Genomic DNA, 18351 nt, shown 5'->3' on the forward strand with positions numbered 1-18351 from the left:
GTAGACAATTTTGGTAAAGGGAAAATCGTCTTAGAATAGACTCGACAATTTATCTTTTTAAAGACAAACGTCTGTTCAGAATCACCCTGTATAGTAATATTTGTAAGTAATGTAATATATAAAATCTGTATATATAAAACAATATTTATGTACAAATATAATAAGTTCACAGTTGCAATGAGTTTTTTATAATCTGTCTTTTCGATATCTTTATATATTTTAAAAAGTTTAAAAATATATTTAATTATATATTTTAAAAAGTTTATTATTAAGTAAATAAATTATGTAAACAAAATTAAATATCTTCACCAATCAAGCGCTGATCCCCCCCCCCTCTCTCTCTCTCTCTCTCTCTCTCTCTCTCTCTCTGCCATTGAGAGGACGTGTCAATCATCGCTCAGCAAAAGTTTTAATTATTAAGTAGTTAAATAGATAGGGAGAGTGATAAAAAGTTGTTCAAGTCTTAGCCGCATGGGCGGAGATTAGCCATGAGTGTTATCTAGCCGGGATATGCAGTTTTGTGAACGTACGAAGTATTTTTGGTAATTATTTAGCTTACGGGAGCCACCTCCGATAACCTTGACCTTGACATATATTGTCAAGGTGATGATCCTGAGTAACATTCAAAAGATTTTAATCGGCGCTCGTTGTTTATTAAAACGTTACAAACCAAAAATGTTTCATAAGTTCATTAATACATTTATCGAAAGAAAAGCAAAATTCACTCTTAACGAAGGTTAAATATAGGTGAACTTTGCTTCATCTTGAAAAGTACATGCGTGGATGCAGTGTTCCGCCCCCTTACGGGGGGCTCCATTTCCGGAAGATTTAATCTAACCCAGCCCATGTCTGTGGTGTGGGATATACCTCGCTTTGCATAGAAAATTATATATGTAAACAATGTTGAAAAAATATGTTTCATTTATCATAAAAGTTACGAGCGAATAAAAGTTATTAACGAAAAACATACTATAATATAAAAATTCGTAGAATACTGCATGGATTTATAACTTTCTATGCAAAGCGAGGTATACCTCATACCACGGACATGGGTTGAGTTAGGTTGTATTTTCTGAAAGTGGAGCCCCCGCAGGGGGCAGAACATATTGTATCTATGTATGTACTTTCTAAGGTGAAGCAAAATTCACTCTTAACGAAAGTCAAGATTAAGTAAACTTCGTCTTGAAAAATACATGCGTGGACACAGTATGTTCCGCCCTCCTGCGGAAGCTTCACTTTCAGAAGATATAACCTAACCTAACCCATGTCCGTGATATACCTCGCTTTGCATAGAAAGTTATAAATCTATAATATATATAATATGTACATGTTATAATATATGTACATGGTATCCGAAAAATATGTTCCATTTATAAAACTTCTTTTGTTTATAACTTTTAAATAAACAATGAGCGCCGACTAAAACCTTTTAAATGTTATTCAGAGTCATCACCTTGACAATATATGTTAAGGTCAAGGTTATCCGAGATGGCTCCCCTAAACTAAATAATTAGCGTATTTTCTTTCTTCTCGGAACGGAACATTGAAGTCTCGACAGGTAGACATTAAAGGTGACAAAAGTGCTGACGTGTGGACACATAGGTGAATGATCGGCCACGCTGATTACCGATTTTGGTCGATATGGACGATGAATATGTTGAATATCGATGCTCGGCATGTAAGAGGGCAATAAAAAGTCAAATAGTGACATATAAAAAAAATGTATTAAACTTTTTTACCATCCGGAATGTGTAAGTAAACATAAAATTTATGATAAAAACTATGAATCTGTGTCATGCCAAGGCCCGTTTGAGAAATTTATGATTGAAAGTGATAAGGAAGCAGACATGAAGAAGACAACATCATCATCGGGAAGCTTCAGAGATAGACAGGGTTCAACAGGATCTGCGGGATCGATTACAATACCAGGCGGAAGCAAAACGACAAGTACGAGTGGATCTTCGAGTATTGAAGTAAAAATAGATTGGATTGTAAGAACAATGAAAGAAATGAAAGATGAAGTAGCATGCAAGAAAGAAGTTAAGATGCTGATTAAGGAAGTAGTACAAGAAGAATTGGGAAATATTAAACAAGAGTGGATGGTAGATTTTAGAAGAATGATACTAGGAGGCGCTAACACTCCCCTTGAAAGAACACAAAGAAGATATAATGAAGCAGTGAAAGAGAAGAAAAAAGAAAATATTATAATTATTAAATCTAAGATGCAACAGGAAAATGAAGCTACAAAAAAATTATAAAAGAAAAAGTAGATATCAAGAACATGGCTATGGGAATAACGAAGAAAAGGAAGCAAAGGAACAGTCATTCTGGGTTGTGAGACAGAAGAGGAGATGGAAAAATTAAAAACTATGGTACAAGCCAAGTTGGTTGAGAATTTCAAGATTACGGAGTCATCGCAAATAAAACCGAAGAAAAAAATTGTCAATATTAGTGAAGAGGAAATAAAATTGAATGATGATAATTTAATAGATACAATTAAAAAGCAAAATAAAATGGCAAATGAAGGACTTCAAGTGAGAATTGTGAAGAGAATAATTAAAGAGAAGAAAAATGACAATAGTAAATCCCGGTAAAGAGGAAAGGAAGAAGGTTCTGTAATAATTGAAACAGATAAAAAGAACACATGAATTAATATTGAGTAAAGGAAAACTAAGTGTAGGATGAAATAAGTGCCCTGTGTTTAATCATATTAATGTTAAAAGATGTTTTAAATGCTGGAGTTATTTTCATATTGCGAAAAATTGTACTGGAGATGAAACATGCCACAAATGTTCCGGAAAGCATAGAGCATTTTAATGCAGGGAAATCAAGAAGAGATGCGTAAACTGTATGTTTAAAATTCAAGCATACAACTCGGAGATAAGTGATGAGCACGATGCGCTTGATCCGGAATGTCCAACATTCAGGAGGGCGATACAGGAAGAGAAGAGGAGAGCCGGCTGGGAGGATCCGAAATAGCAATCACAGAAAAAAGAAGAGTTAATATTATATACAAATGAGCAAAGTCTGTTAGCGCATAAAGAGATACAGCATCAGATTATGAAGAGATTGAACTGCAATTGTAGCATTATCTGAAACGAGATTGACTGCTGAAATTGAAGATAGTGAGATGAATGGACCGGGTTATAGTATAATTAGATGCGATGCAGAAAATAGAAATACAGGAAGAGCAATTTTATATGTAAGATACTATGTTAAGTATGAAATATTATTAACGAAAAAAATGATTTCGAATTGCTGATGTGTTGCAATAGAAATAAAAGAAAAATTGTATAAAGGTACGATAATGATAGTGTGTCATTCGCCGAGTGCATCACACGGTGATTTTGTTAGATTTTTAGAGCATATAGTAGAAAAATTAACAATAAAGGGAGATTGTATGGTATTGGGAGATTTTAATATAGACTTTATGGTAGACTCGTTCTATACAAAGAAATTGCAAAACCTAATGTTGAGTCTAGGTATGAAACAGTATGTTAATAAACCGACGAGAGTCACAAAAGGTAGTCAAACAATTATTGATCTACTTTTTGCTAATAATAAAGTGCAATTACAGGTAATTCATGAACCTAAAATAACAGATCATGCGTGGCTAAAAATCGTTTTATATTCGAATAAAATTGAAAGTAAGTATAGAGAATTTAATGCCAGAGACTATAGTAAATTTAGTATAGATGAATTTATTAGTTTAGTGGAAAACAGAATAGGGCAAAGTCAAAATTTGGAAGTAAATAGGAGAGCGACAAAATTTGTTGATAGCACAGTAGAGGCACTGGACATTATAGCACCTAAGAAAAAGTTTAGAATTCCAAAAGTTTGGGAAGAGAAACAATGGTTTTCAGATGATATAAGAGAGCAGCAAATAAAAGGGATGAAACGTAAAATAAGGCAGTGTACGACGATATGGAACAGAACTGGTTGCAGTTTAGAACTGAAAGAAATGCAGTAGTTAAATTAATCAGAGAAAAGAAGAAGGAATACTATGAAGATATGATAGATAGTAATAAAGAAAACCCTACGAAAATGTGGAAAACCTTGAAAGAATTAATTAGAGATAAACCAAGGAGTACAAAAGATATAGATAATATAGATTTTGAAATAGTAGACAGCATTAACGGATGTAATATAGCTGATAAATTTAACATATTTTACGTATAAAGTATTAGTAACATAGTAAAATCTATAAATATTGATAAGTCTAGGGATACGGGTAGAAGAATTATTTATATTTTTGAAAATACAGGAATTATAGAAAACTTTGAGATGATTAATATAGGGGATTTAGAGAAAATTGTTATAAAATTACCAAAAAAGAAAGTGACTGAAGAAAGAATAACTAGCGATATATTAAAGTCAACATTTAATGTAATAAAAGAAGAGTTTGTTGAAGTAATAAATAATTCTTTGAGAGAAGGTTGCTGTCCAGAGAGTTGGAAAATCAACGATAATACCGATTCCAAAAATAGAAAAAGCTAAAAAAGCAAGTGAATATGAAGACCTATTAACCTATGCTACCAATATATGAGAAAGTGTTAGAATTAGTGGTAAAGAAGCAAATTGAAATGTATCTGGAATTTAATAGTATTATAACAGAACATCAATCAGGTTTTAGAAAACAGTATTCGTGTGAAACGGCAATTCAAACTGTTGTTGACGAATGGAAATTAATAGTTAGCGAAGGAAAAATGGCTGGAGTAATATTTATGGATCTTAAGAGAGCTTTCGAAACTATAGATAGAGAAAGATTAATAGAAAAATTATATCAATATGGAATTAGAGGGATGGTTTTAGAATGGTTAAAATCATACTTAAATAATAGAACGCAGCAGGTTCGTTTCAACGATAAATGGTCTAAATTAATTGTCACTGAATATGGAGTGCGCAAGGATCTGTACTGGGACCCTTATTATTTATTGTATATATTAATGATATAATTAAAATTTACCTTGAAGGATGTAGTATAAAAATGTTTGCGGATAATACATTAATATATGTGGCTGGTGAAAGTAGTGAGCAGTTAGAGTCAAAAATGAATATAGCATTCAATATAGTAGAAAAATGGATGAATTTAAATAAGTTGAAAATGAATGCAGGAAAAACGAAATATATGATAGTTAGGAGTGTAAAAAAGGAACTGAAAAAAATATTGTATTGAAATGCTTAGATGGAACTGAGATAGAGCGAGTAGAGATAATGAAATACCTAGGAATAATTATTGATGATAAACTTCGATTTAAAGATCATTGTGACTATATATTAAAAAAGATAGGAAAAAAGACGAGTTTTTTAAATAGAATAGGAAATTGTATATCGGCATATACTAGATATATAAGGCAATCATAGCACTTCACTTCGAATATTGTGCAACGTTGTTAATGGATATGGAAGAAACACAGCTGGATAAATTGCAAGTAGCGCAAAATCGGGCAATGAGAGTTATATTACAATGTGATAGGTATACCAAAGTGGAACATATGCTGCAAGCGTTGCAGTTCATGTCCGTAAGACAGAGGCTATATTATAACGTATGTTTATTTATTTTTAAGATTGTAAGGAATTTGCTGACAGAGCAGCTAAGAAATAGACTAGAAATAATAGGAAATGTAAGTGAAAGACAAACGCGAAAGGCCGGAGATATTGCGATACAATTTCGCAGAACAAGAAGTGCGCAAAAGAGTATGTTTTATGAAGAAGTAAAATTATATAATGCTTTACCAGACGAAATGAAATATTGTGAAAGGATCAAACCGTTAAGCGAATGTTAAAGGAATATATTTTATTTAATGTAATCTAAAATTGTATACGGCAAACATCTGAGAAAGCTAATAAAGATCAATCAATCAATCAATCAATCAATTAATCTCTCTCTCTCTCTCTCTCTCTCTCTCTCTCTGTGTCTGTCTCTCTCTCTCTCTGTGTCTGTCTCTCTCTCTCTCCCTCTCCCTTATCCCAATAATTTCATAAATTTATATATTTTATAAATTTTAAAATAAAATAAAATAAATGTGATACGTGCAAAGTAAAAACAGATGTTATTAGTTTGTACTTATTATAAAGTTAAATATCAGAGATACACATTAATATATAATACTCATTATCTTTTATATGCCTTAATAATTATATTATTGTTTCTAATCAAGAAATCATAAACTGTCAATTTCCTTAATTGAGCCAAATTCTTTAGGACAGATCATATAACTTTTTTCATATGGCGGAAACATGAAAGATGAAAAATTTCGGTAAATGTTTACTTTAGGTTACACGAAAAATTTTTATTTTTACATATATGATAGAGGATACATTCCTAAGTAATACACCGTTTGAATTTTGTGGCGATCTCTCTTTATTCCTGACATATGCGATTTTGAAATTTCATTCCAATTCACTTATTTTGTATCATCTTTTCATTATATTCTATTTATGTGTTTATATTTCTTTAACATTATGGGAGAATTATACCTATCTCTACACGATCTATAAGATAAATTAATAAAATATAAAAATTGCACTTTTTATCTTACCTAAACTTTTATTAAGTGTTTGTATATAACTTCCTTCGTTTTGCAAAGTACATGTGGATTCCGTGGGTTCCGCTCTCCCTACGGGGGGGCTCCACTTCCGGCCGATATAACCTAGCCCAATTCGTGTCTGAAGCACGGTCTTACATACAGGTCTGGAAACTCAGGCCTTTTTTAGTGGTGGGGGAGGTCTCACTTAGTGTGTCCGTTTTTCGACTAGAAGTCGCAATACGAGCGAGAGAGACAAAGATAGACGGCAGTAGTCGTTCTCTCTCTAACATATGTCTAAAATGACTTCTAGATCGCAGCGAACCTAGCAGGCAAGCCGTGAACTTCCGAAAAACGGACACACTAAGTGAGACCTCCCCCACCACCGGAGTTTCCAGACCTGTATGTAAGACCGTGGTCTGAAGTGTGGGATATACTTGACTTCGCATAGAAAGTTACAAATTTATTAAAGCTATATAAACCATGTGAAGCGAGATATATTTCATACATCGGACAGTTGGGTTAAGTTAGTCTTTTTTGGGGGCTCCACACACCCCTCCCCCGTTTACGCGTTTACTTAAAGAGTAAATGTAAACAAACAAATGTAAACACACTTTCTAGATAAATTTGCAATGTTGAAAAACAAGTTGGATTAGGTTATATCTTCCGGAAGTGGAGCCCCCTCTCGTAGAGAGAACGGATCCCACGATATCTACGCATATACTTTGCAAGACGAAGCAAAATTACATACAAACATATATTCCATTAAATATATTTCTTCTTAAATATATATGGTGTCGTAAAATTATGTTCTATTCGTAAAACTTTTTTCATTAATAACCATTTAATAAATAACAAGCGGCTAAAACCTTCTGAAAGTTATTCAAAAAGATGACCTTGGTAAATGAAAACTAAAAAATATAAACATATTTAGGATATAACGAAAAAGATAATACAAGTAAGTATGAAATTTCAAAATTGCATATCTCAGGAACTAAGAGGGACCGCCACAAAATTCAAATGATGTGTTACTTAGGAATGAACTCTCTACAATATATGAAAAATAAAAAATTTTCGAGCTGTGTAACCTAAAGTAAATTTTTACCAATTTTCTATCATTTCAATGAGAGAGAGATTCACTCCAATCAGGACAAACAAATTTTTAACTTTTCGCTCTAGAGAAATAGTTACATGATCATTGCCCAAAACTCAAAAATATTTCAAAATATCTATTCAAATCTTGTAAAAAAAATTTCCTGAAATTTTCTGATCTTCAGATATTCCTGTATGAAATTCTAGATAAAGAGAATATTTTAAAGACTTCACTCTAATGCAACTTTTCAAAATAAATTTTTTTATTTTCTTTTTTAATATTTTTCACTCATACATAGGAAAAACACAGAAACATTTACGGTTCAAATTCTAGATTTGCAAATGTATTGAGAAAATTAAATAATTTTCGTAAGATAAACATTTCACTTGCATAACATTTTCATTTCTTAATCATTAAAAATTACAATAAAGAATATGTATGGCATATTGAATATTTTGTTGAGACATTGAATAAATAAACAAAAATAGATAAAATATTTATCTATTTTGATTTATCGGAGCGAATTGCAGATTGCTTGAAATATAAAAATAAAATTATCAAAGAGAGAATTTTTTAGAAAATTCTCTGAATCCTCACAAAATTCCATAAGAATTCCAATTTTTCATGTTTTTCATGTTTTAGAGACTAAACATCCTGATTTTCCATATGAATTGCTTTTTATAATTCTTCGTACACAATCATAATAAAGCAAAGATTATATTTGTAAAAAACTTGCATATCATATTGTGCTCCGAAACTACTGTTATTAACCTTAATAATCTCGTTGGCTGCTCTTTATGATCAATTAATTATGGTCTAATTGTCGCTAAAGGGCTGATACTGTGATAATAAACCAGCTGTAATATTTTCTTGCTTAAGTAGTAGCCGTTACAATAATAGTTGCGATACAGTGCGTTAACGTGATATATTGTGTGAAACACAAATTTTTATATGAAAAAATACAAAAATCGTCAATTATCGTCGTACAGAAAATTTTCATGTTCATCTATGATCATTAAAAGCAATAATTATTAAAAAGAGATGCTTTTATTTTTCCAATAAACATAATAATATATTCCATTCTTGCCTCTCTATGTGTATGTGTATATATATATATATATATAAAGTTGATATTGTTTAAATGCTTTTAAAAAATTCATGAATCATAAAGAAATTGCTTCAGGACAAATTAAATCGCCCTGAAAAATTTACGTATTATACCTTAAATAATTTTATGTATTATCTTAATTTTTTCTGCGAAACGTTTCTATAATTCTATTTTATTATTCTGGAAAATTTATAGGTCTATAGATTTATAGTACTAAAAATTCTTGTTGTTGATATGTGTATATATACTATACGTTTAATGACAAATAAATATTATTATAAAAATACCGAGATAATTCATATAACATTCAAAGCCTCATTATAAAATAGTTCTTATATTCTATAATTCTATAATTATTTTCGTTGTATTATAAGTTCTAATAATAAGAAATATTAAAAAATACTTTTTAAGAATTTATTATATTATCTGAAAATACTTACGAATATCACAAGATAAAATACCAATTTTCAAGATAATTTATTCTAATATTCAATTCTCGTATTTACTTTTACATTTTAACAATTCCTAATGACAAAACTAATTTCTAATATAAGAAAACTATTAAAAAACATTTTTAAACATATTTATATTATATTTATATTTATATATTATTTGAAGAAATACTATATTGATTTTTTTTACCAAGATTTTTCTTTAGAATTTATATATGTAAACCTATAAAGTAAACACTTGAATATTAGAATATTAGAATAAATTCTTTGAAAATCGATGTTTTATTTTGTGATATCTGTAAATATTTTCAGATGATAGAAATTGTTAAAAAGTTTTTTAACGTTTCTCATTTTATATATATATATATATATATATATATATATATACACATGTAATATAATATATATACATATATATATAATGTATATATATATATATATGTATATACATGTATAAATAAATTATATATATGTAATATAAAGACTCAAAAGCATGTAAGCTTAAAAACATACAAAGTAACATACAAAGTAAAGTTACAATTAAATTCATAACAAAACATAAAATATACGAAAGAAAAATAAATGCAGAAGTTATCGATACTTTGCAAATAAAATAACAAGCATTAAAAAATTCAATTTTAAATATAGAAATAAAGAAATATAATACAAGACAAGAAGTGTGTGAAGATGGTTATTATTTAAAAACTTCTAAAAAATTAAGAATTTTAGTTTTACTTTCAATATTTTTATAATTATTGAGAAATTAGCTAATAGTTCTAATATCAAATTAAAAAAATTATTTTAAATCTCATCTTGCCCTGCGAAAATTTCTTTATCATTATTCGTAGATTTCATGAGCTTTATAGTTCTATATAAATTCTAAGGAAAAATCTGAGTAAAAAAAATCAATGTGATGTTTCTTCAAATAATATATAAATATATAAATATTTTTATATAATATATCAAATAATATATAAAAATATTTTTTAATAGTTTTCTTAAATTATTAGAAATTTTGTTAAAATGCAAAAGTAAATACGAATAAGAATTGAATATTAGAATAAATTTTCTCGAAAATTGATGTTTTATTTTGTAATATCCGTAAATATTTTTAGATAATATAAATTGTTAAAAAGTTTTTTAATATTTCTTATTATTAGAATGTAACACATTCATAATGTAACACATCATAATGTAACGCAAATAATTACAGAATTATATAAGAATTTTATAATGACTTTTATAATGAAAAACGTGCATATATATATATATATATATATGTATATATATATATATATATATACATATATATATATATGTATATAATTTCAATTTCTTTATAAATTCACTTTTTTGTATTAAATTTTTTGATATAAAAAAATGAAACGATAACGATGATGATAATGTCTAACGATGATAATGATAGCAAGGAAAAAAAGAAAAAAAACGAAAGGACAAAAACAAAGATGAAGATGACAAGAGGTATGTTCGTCGGGTGACTTCGTCAAGTATCGTTCGTACTCGAGCAGTGCTAAGAATACCGCGGCTAGCCATATTTGGCAATGAGATCGCGATACAGTGCGTATCCCGCACGTTAACATGAACGTTGAAAGAATTAATCTTTTCTTTTTTGAAAAAGGAGGATCTCATAAGCATATGAAGTTAAGAAAACTCCGATTACATTAAAGAAAAAGAATTAAATGTTCTAAGATAAGAAAATTTGCATAAAGGACAGTGTATATGTGTTTATATTATAATATCATTAAGCAATATACTTTATTTAACGCAAAATAATTTCGACTTTTCATTCTTGAAACTGTAAACACATTTTATAGATAAGAAAAACAAATTTCATGACACAAAACGATTTGTTAAGTTGTAATAGATCAATCTTTTAATTGGATCATTCTTTTCTATTATTATAGACGATTTATAGTCCAAAAAGAATCATCTAGGGACGCCGCGCCTACCTTTTAGATTCTAGGTCAGATTAGAAGGAAGGGTGTGGTGAAAGTTCAAATACTCGTTGCAAAATGATTTATCGAAGTAGCTAGTATTCTAAGTTATTTCAGTAATTTCAATAATAGTATTATTTCAATAATTTAATCAATTCATCAAATTTTCAAATGCATTATTTGCGAATAAATTTCTCATTCTATTACAAATAACATATACAAATTACTTTTAATGTTACTTAAATAAAAATATATTAATTATGATTATTATTCTAATGAATTAAAATACTATTTTAAACAAGAGGCTGCTGATAATCACTTTTGATGCTGCTGTGATTAAAATCGTATTGAAATAGAAAATACGACTTTAATCACAGTAGCATCAAAATTAATTATCAAAATAAAGTTCAAATAGGAAATACATTAATGAGAGTTAAGCGCAATAATTAAGGACAAATTAATTATTTTTTTTAATTCTTCTTAATTGCCACACATTTCTATTTTCTTTTTATATCAACTTTATAAATTAAGACAAAAGAAAATTAATATTATGGCGATGGAAAAATAAAAAAATTATAAATGTTAATTTAAATACATAAAAAAACTAAAAACAAATATTTTGCGTTTTAACTTTCAATTATTTAAAAAAAATTGTTTTCAAGCTTTATATATAATAAGCTTTATATATAATAAGTCTCCTATCGGTTTCAGTGGTTAAAAAATAAGTAATCCGAAATAGTCTAAAATTAATTTAGAAAGAGTCTAGAAACAGAATTAATTTGTTACAAAAATAACATCGTAAACGCAAGAAAAAAATTATTTTATATAAACGGCAGCTTAAATAAAATTAAATTAATGAAATTATTTTGATGTTTATATTAATATACAGTTGTTGTACAGCGATATTGTGTTAAACGAGGGGTAAACCGCTGAGGGCATTGCGGTGTACAGATTTGAGGCATTACTGGGCATTGCTTGGGCATTACTTGGGCATTATTAGGTTTTATTGAAGTATTAATGCGTATTATGGACATTATTAAAGTATTATTAAGTCTTTTCTTCCAAATAATAATTTTAAATTTATTAAAAATTTAAATTATTAAATTTTAAAAATTTAGCAGTAATGCCCAGGAATTGGGCATTAGTAGGCATTAGTGTATACATAATTTTGATCAGCGGTTTACCCCTCGGTGTTAAACGTCCAACAGCATAACTCGCAACTTGTATGTATGTATTTAAAAAATTCCTTTATTTGATTTGATTTATATATATATATATATATATATATATATATATATATATTTTTTTTTTTTTTTTTTTTCAAAATAAATTAAAAGCGAAGTAGATTTATAGAAATTAGAATAATTATTCCATTCATTCATAATTATGTATACGTTCACACACACACATACACATGTGAGATAGTGAACAAATACATAAGAGGTATTATTAATAAATACTAACTGTAAAGGGAAATTTGCTTTGAATATTCGCTCTTTCTTTTAACTTCAAAGAGGGAAAATACTATTCTCTTTATTATTTCCTTTTTTACTTCTCATTTTCTCTTTTCCTCTCTTGCACACAACTGTAACAATTAATTATTTTTAAAAATGTTGAAGACGCATTTTTAAAAAAGCTAATCAATTTTACTCAATTTTGCTTAGGCATCTATTTTACTTGGGCAACAAAATATGAAATATTGGTTGTATATCGTATGGTCATATGGTTGTCTAGTTGATATATTATAATTATATAGGGATAATTTAATTGATAATAACGTAATGTTTTAATTGAAAAAAATTTAATATTTTAATAACTTGCAGTTTAAAGCAAAATGTTGTGGGGATTTAATCAAATCATCACATTTGATATAAAAAGTCATTTTTCTTTTGTGTGTGTGTGTGTGTGTCCTATTTTAAATAAAGTTATCGATTTCTGATAATTGAGTAAAGTTAATTTATAAACAGAGATGACGTGATGTATCTGGATAATGTATGTTTAACTCAATCATATTTTGAAAAAAAATTCTTTCTAGGTGCAAATATTTATATTTTAGACTCAACATGAAAATTATTTCGATTAATAAAAATAAAAGTAAAACAGATGTTTTACAAGAAAATTAACAAACTTAAAAATGTATTCTAAAGATAGAATAAAGATTCAATAAAAAAAATCATATACGTAATAAATCCACTCAAATCTGTTATTTAGTTAGAAATTTATTATTGTATATGTAGAAATAAAATTATCATGAATGTTATTTTAATGTTACTTTTGCTATCGATTTTTTTTCGACATCCGTCGATTTTTCGATTGTACATTAATAAAATAAAATTATTTTTACAAATACCATTCAAAATATCTATTCTATATCTGGAAACACACTATTATTCTTGTCAGATTTCGTCAATAACATACTATTTTATTACAAATCTTGTCTCTTGTCTCGCCTTTTCAAATAATATTTAGTGACAAACTTTTAATAGCATACAATTTAAAAATTAATGAAAATAACAAAAAAATTATTACATAAAATAATATTTACATAATAATGATTTGTTAATGTTATTGATTTTTAACATTTTATTTTTCGTGTTTCACTTATTTTGATATGTTGTATACAAAAATATTTTATAAAATACAGTAGTTTATAAAAATTTTATAAATTACAAATTTTTTAGTAGCAAATATCTTAGTAGATCATAAAATTTTACGCATTAATGTCACCACATATTAAAATAAATTTTCAAATATTTTAATAAATAATCATTCCATAAAAATATTAAGCTGGAATTATTAAATTTTTTTAATAATTCTAGCTTAATATTTTTATATATAGAATGATTATTTTTACATTAAAAAATATTAAAATAGAATTATCAAAAAATCAACAGTTTATAACATATTTTATATAATTTATTTTGTAGAATCAATTCATAATTTTATTTTTAATTTATAATTTATAATTTTATTCAAATATAACAAATCTTATTATAGCAAATTCTTCATAGAATAATTAATAGAATCAATTCATGAGTTCATTTTTATTCAAATACAGTATTGCACTTGCAAAATTCAATTGCATATTTTTTAAATACAATTATCTCTTTATATATCAATTAATTCAGCTCATGATTCTTTTTGTAAAAATCTTGGTTATTGAATATATATATATATATATATATATATATATATATATATATATGTGTATATATATATATATATATATATATATATATAATGATATAAGTACTTCACAAAAATATCATATATTTTATATCACAATATCACAATATCACAAGATATCTAAATAAATTATAAAATATTTCATGAAAACTATTTTTTTTATTCTATTTTAATATTTGATGTTGAATGATAAGGAAAATTGATTTATATAAAAAAATATATGACTTTACTTTTTCTTACATAAGAAAAATAGAAAAGAAGAATGTTAAAATAATGTCAAAAAAGCATGTTATTAAAAATTTGTTATGTGCATCATATTTTTCCCTGAAATTATGAAACTTTGTTAAAAACATTTTTAGGCAATTGAACGCCTAATAAAGATAATATAAATCATAAGGTTAAATGTCTTTCGTTCTGTATAATAATAAACTTTTAACTTGAAGAAATCAAATTCTTATATTATATAAAATCTTTTTTTGCTGAAAAATATTATAATATACTATAATGTACTATAAAAATATATTTGTAATATATTAAAAAAAATATATCCTCCTTGTATACAATTTCATTTTTTAACTTTTTTCAGATAAGTCTTTCACATCAATCTAATGAATTAATTTAATTTTAAAATATTTAAAATTAATTTAATTTTAAATATTAATTATTTTAAAATTTATCAAAATAATATTATGTGATTTTCTTTTTTTCTCTTTCTTTCTCTTTCTCTGTTTTTCTCTCTTAAAACATTACAAGTTCGTTTAAAATGATTACAATCAATTTAATTTATTGTTATATTATTAAATGTTTTCTGTTTTTCATTAAATTATTCTTACGATCTTTTTATTGCAAGTCGTAACATTTAACATATCTAAATAATTTGTATGTTTATGATGTATGTGTTTTATTCTCTAGTTTCGTATAATCATATCTATTAAATATGCCAGATCCTAATTTACTTTGAGATAGCAATGTGAAATAGCACTCTTTCTTTCTCTTTCTTCTTCTTCTTCCTTTTCTTTTTTTAATTTTTTCTTTCTCTCTCTTTTTCCATAAACACATATATCTACATATATACATACATGCATGCATACATACATACATACATACATACATACATACATACATACATACATACATACATACATACATACATACATACATACATACATACATACATACATACATACATACATACATACATACATACATACATACATACATACATACATACATACATACATACATACATATATACATACATACATACATACATACATACATACATACATACATACATACATACCAACATATATACATACATACATATATGCATACATACATATATGCATACATATATATATATATATATATATATATATATATATGATATATATATGATTTATTTATCTATTTATCTGTCTTTCTGTTATGTATTGTAATACACATAATGTAATACACTTCTGCGATTAGATTAAGGAATAAGGTTTAACCACTAACAATAAGTGTAAATGTGTACATGTTTATAATCAATTTTTGATGTTCTAAAAAAATAGTGTTGCAAAAAATATAGTAAAAATGTTGTAAAAATGTTAATAAAACCAAAATGTTAATATAACCATCAACAAAGACAAAGCAATACAATTCGGCAAAAGTAAGATAATAAATGTAGTTATTAATCACAATTTTGAAGTATTAATTATAAAATCCCTTGATATTTTTGTAAAATTTTCTTATAATCTTAGGATGAGATTTAAATTATACAATAAATTATACAATTATGTTTTATTCTTAACATGATTTCAAATCTTTTTAATTTATAATCTTAAAAAATGGAAAAAAGAATTTAGTTAACAGAAACTATTATTAACAGTAAGTGAGAAAATAACATTCGTTCCAATACTATTTTCAACTGTAATTTTTATAGGAAAAATATAAAATTTTAATACAAAATAAAATTGAGATCAGAGTAGCGTATTTTTTTGTTACATAAATAAAGAAATATTTTTTATGTAAATTTATGTTTTAAACTATTGATTTTAAATACATGCATATCATATTTCAGGAAAAATAATAGAAATTACAAATAGTTGACGTAAGCTGATTGCATACGTTTGAGGAATAGAGAACGAGAGAGAGAGAGAGAGAGAGAGAGAGAGAGAAGGAGTGAGAGTGAGAGAGAGAGAGAGAGAGAGAGAGAAAGAGAGAGGGAGAGAGACGAAGCCGATCGATACATCTAAGAACTAGCGCTTAAAGTGTGTGTGTGTGTGTGTGTGTGTGTGTGTGTGTGTGTGTGTGGAATAAGATAATAGAATACAATGCAATAGAATCATACCATATAACGTGACAGTATTTGGTGCGAAGAGAAATAAAATCATTTTTTATCTGCAAAAATCACATTTTCTCAGCACTAATGAAAACAAGTAAAAAAGAAGAAAACATAAAAAAGTACACACTAATCACTTAAAAATAAACTCTTCAATTAATTTGTACATAAGATATGTTATGCTGAATCTAAAAAGAAAATATACTACAAATATGTAATCGCACTACCTAAATGCAATATACGACCAACATGACCATATCCGCTACTGCTCGTTTTAACTGCGCTAAGTTATAATCACTCACATTCACCGTTTGACATTCAACGCACTGCACTCATTACACCAAACCGCACTGGACTGATCAAAAGCACGGTAGTAAACTTTATTATAAGTGACGACTTCTCTGATATTATGCCGTTCTTGTTAGATCACATGTGCTAGTAAATTACTAGAAATACACTCAACAGCAGGCAGTATTTCTAGTAATTTACTATAACTCGCTTACGATACCACAAAAAAAATCTCAGCGTATTGCGGGACTTAGAGTTTTGGATCTACGATATATAGGACTCGATCTGAAGGCCGCTTCGACCAAACTCCGATTAAATGTCGACAGGAGTTACGGAGCAAACACAGTGTTCTTCTCAAAGACGTTTTTCCACGCATGCGCATTGAACGCAGCTTTAATGAAGTATTAAATTTATGTTTTACGAGAAAAAAGGTGCTGTTAAACCTTTTCTGCTTGGATATTTTTAAAAATAATCTAAAATGTTTTACACATTAATTATAAAAAAAATATTCATTAATTAAAAACATTTCTAGCCTCTTTTATTTGTAAACTGATTAATAATTTATTTGTAAAAATAAATGAAATTTTTATATTATCCGAAGCATACATATACAAATATAATTATAGAATAATAATTTTTATATAAAATATTAGTATAAAAAATAAGCAGAAAGAAAAGTATTAAAAAATCTTATCTTTTCTTAATTTAATCTTTTCACTCTAAAGTCCGCCAATTTAGAGTATTTTAAACTTTAGAGTATTTTTCTTTTTTATTCGTCACATACATGTTATAGGTATTTATAGATATTTTGAGATATGTATATTATAGATATTTTTATGAAGATAGGCAATCTCTCGTAAACATATGTTTACGAGATAAAGCAGATAAAATTAAACTCATAAGTGTTTATAAAATTTTCCTCTACAACGTATTTCTACCGAAATATTTGTTTTTAGGGTGCCGTCACATGCGGCGTAACTTGCGTAAGCGTAACTTGCGTCGACCAATCACATCGTTTCATTTAAGTATCAGTTTCCGCCTAGTTGTCTTACGCTCTTTATGCTATTATCGTTACGCCGAATCCAATTTTTGGTGGAAGAAACGCTGATGTATGTGTATTAGTAAGCGCCCAGGTAGCACACAGTCGTTTTATATACGTTTCTTAAACGTATCCAATATTTTTTAACCGTAAAGCATTAATAAAAAACGTTTCTATAGAAACGCTTTTAAAACCATAGTTAAGGAAACGTATTTTTCACGTTTCTATAGACAAAATAAAAACTAATTTTTATTAATTTCAAATTAATTTTAAACTATATATACATATGTACATACATATACATATACATACATATATATATATATATATATATATATATATATATATATATATAATTATTGCGAAAACTATATTAATTT

The 18351-nt window shown here is 26.9% G+C and overlaps 1 protein-coding gene and 1 pseudogene across 19 annotated transcripts in view; one reads left to right on the forward strand and one right to left on the reverse strand.

Moving 5' to 3' along the window:
• LOC145976180 (uncharacterized) overlaps positions 1–17291 on the reverse strand; it is a 187524-nt gene extending 170233 nt beyond the window's left edge. For 10 of the 19 annotated variants that reach the window (XR_014440204.1, XM_083107185.1, XM_083107183.1 and 7 more), the window contains exon 1: positions 16872–17290. The gene's annotated coding sequence lies outside the window, so the exon portion shown is untranslated. Of the gene's footprint in view, positions 1–16653; positions 16704–16871 lie in introns of all 19 variants that reach the window. The other 9 variants (XM_083107175.1, XM_083107181.1, XM_083107174.1 and 6 more) reach the window with 5 other exon arrangements.
• LOC145976310 (uncharacterized) lies at positions 1848–2685 on the forward strand (annotated as a pseudogene).
• Positions 17292–18351: the final 1060 nt, after the last annotated feature.

This window comes from Camponotus vicinus, unplaced genomic scaffold (genome assembly GCF_025532165.1).
Source record: "Camponotus vicinus isolate PSW18456_S1 unplaced genomic scaffold, iyCamVici1.0 SCAF_8, whole genome shotgun sequence".
NCBI classification, from domain to species: domain Eukaryota; kingdom Metazoa; phylum Arthropoda; class Insecta; order Hymenoptera; family Formicidae; genus Camponotus; species Camponotus vicinus.